Source organism: Mastomys coucha, unplaced genomic scaffold (genome assembly GCF_008632895.1).
Source record: "Mastomys coucha isolate ucsf_1 unplaced genomic scaffold, UCSF_Mcou_1 pScaffold9, whole genome shotgun sequence".
Lineage (NCBI taxonomy): Eukaryota > Metazoa > Chordata > Mammalia > Rodentia > Muridae > Mastomys > Mastomys coucha.
The window spans coordinates 16,291,625-16,293,685 of NW_022196915.1; the positions used below are offsets into that span (position 1 = coordinate 16,291,625).

At 42.4% G+C, this 2,061-nt stretch overlaps 1 long non-coding RNA gene across 1 annotated transcript in view; it reads left to right on the plus strand.

The window, feature by feature from the left end:
- The window catches only part of LOC116085252, a 3,006-nt gene extending 1,254 nt beyond the window's left edge, over positions 1-1,752 (plus strand). The window contains exon 2 of the long non-coding RNA XR_004116465.1: positions 1,453-1,752. This is a non-coding gene — a long non-coding RNA (uncharacterized LOC116085252). The remainder of the gene's footprint in view (positions 1-1,452) is intronic.
- The last annotated feature ends 309 nt before the right edge of the window (positions 1,753-2,061 follow it).

Here is a 2,061-nt window from a genome sequence, read left to right on the forward strand (position 1 = left end):
TGGGAAAGGAGAAATTTACATGTAAATAAAGAAAATATCTAATAAAAAAAATCAAAGAGAAAAAAAAAAGATCAATCCCTAGAGCCTATAGTGAACACAAAGCATTAATGTCCCAAAGTAGTCCTCTAACCTCCACATGAGTCATGAGTCTACATACAGGCAGGTATACACACGCACACACACACACACACACACTTTAAAATCTTTCACCAGTAAAATATTTAAATTTTTTTTTTTTTAAGTAATCAGGGTGGTAGGCTGGAGAGATGGCTCAGTGGTTTAGAGTACTGGCTGCTCTTGCAGAGAGGACCCTGGTTTGATTCCAGGGGATTTGAAATCATTTGAGTCACTGCTGGGAGAGTCTGAAGCTGCTTCCAGAGAGCTCTGAGGAAGGAAGATCCACCGTGCATGTAAAAGTAGAGTTTAGCACCAGCACCCATCTTGCTCTGCTTCCTGACAGCAGACATAATGTGAAGAGTTGCCTGGAGCTCTTGCCACCTCAGCTAAAGCCTCCCTCGACAACACATCCACACCATAGTGCCCTGAACCCCCAAACTGTGTGTCAAATAAACACTTCTGAAGTTGCCTGGCAAGTCACTGCTATACTGGGTAAGGACTCTATAGTGAGTTATATTCCTACACCTTGTGATTTATTGTATTTTTTGAGTTTGTGTTGGGGAGCGGGGGCATGTTTGTAAGGTCAGAAGTCAATCTTTAAGAGTCAATTCTTTCTACAATGTGAGTCCCAGGGGTGGAACTTAGGTCACTAGTCTTGGCAGCAGGTGTCTTTATCCACAGAGACATCTCACCAGCACATTTTTAATGTAGGTAATAATTTCCTTTGCTGAAAAGACACACTAAGTAAAGGGAGCTTCATCCACTGACATCCTTACTTGTCTCCATTCTAGCCTTTTGTTTCGCTTTGGCTTCTGCCTTTTCCCTGAACCTTCAGCATGACCATGGCCCCATGGGACCATGGCGGTTAGCATGTAGACTTGGCCTGAGTTCTGCCCAACAGAATGTGAGCAGAAGTGCTGTGCACCGCTTTTGGTCCTACCCCATAAACCTTCCTCCAGGCTGTGCTCCCTTCTGGCCCCTGTCTAGAAATGGAGTACTGCATGAAAAGGTTTGAGTCTCCAAACTGACAGAGTAGACACTATTAGCTGGACAGAGCTGGACAAGGGCAAGAACTAAACTTTATGTCAACATTGAATGTGGACTCAGTACTGAGGCCAGTACTGCTCTATGCAGGGTCTTTCTTGAGCATTCTTTCTAGTGATTCTTTTTACTGCAAATTTTTGGTGCCCTTAGGAGACCATTTTAATGCATTTGTCAAAATTAAGCAAATGACTCTCTGAAGCAGTGATTTGTCATGATGCTCAGTGTCCTTTCAATGAAAACAGTTCTCTTCCAGAGAAGAAAATTGTCACCTTCTGCCTTTTCCCTGCACAGGTTTCTCCTTGTTGCTTGGGAAACTGCTCCTCGATGTGTCTACTCATGTGCTGTAGTGAAGTACAAAGCTGGCTCAGACTGCTAGAAGAGGCCAGTGACACAGATACAATGAAGCACCACCAAATCTTTCTGCAGACTTCTCTTCCTCTGAGAAATTTAGGGCAAAAGGCTCTCAGCCCTGAGAAGACATGTCAATGATGTGAAAGCATAGAAAGCCTAGAATTTTCTGCACACCTTGCTGTAGAAGAGAACTCAAGTAGCCAGGCCATAGTGCAAAGCATAAAAATGAAAATTCCGTTCCATGAGTGTGGTGGTTTGTATATGCTTGGCCCATGGGATGTGGCACTATTATGACATGTGGCCTTATTGGAGGAGGCATGGCCTTGTTAGAGGAAGTGTGTCACTGTGGGGGTGAGCTTTGAGGTTTCTTTTTTTTAAGTTTTATTGCATTATGATGAGAAAAGTTACATGATTTCAAATTATCTGGATTTGTTAACATTTAAAAACACATTTTATTTATTTATTTATTTTATTTATTTATTTTTATTTATTTTGGGGGGGGCTGGTGAGATGGCTCAGTAGGTAAGAACACTGATTGCTCTTCCCAAG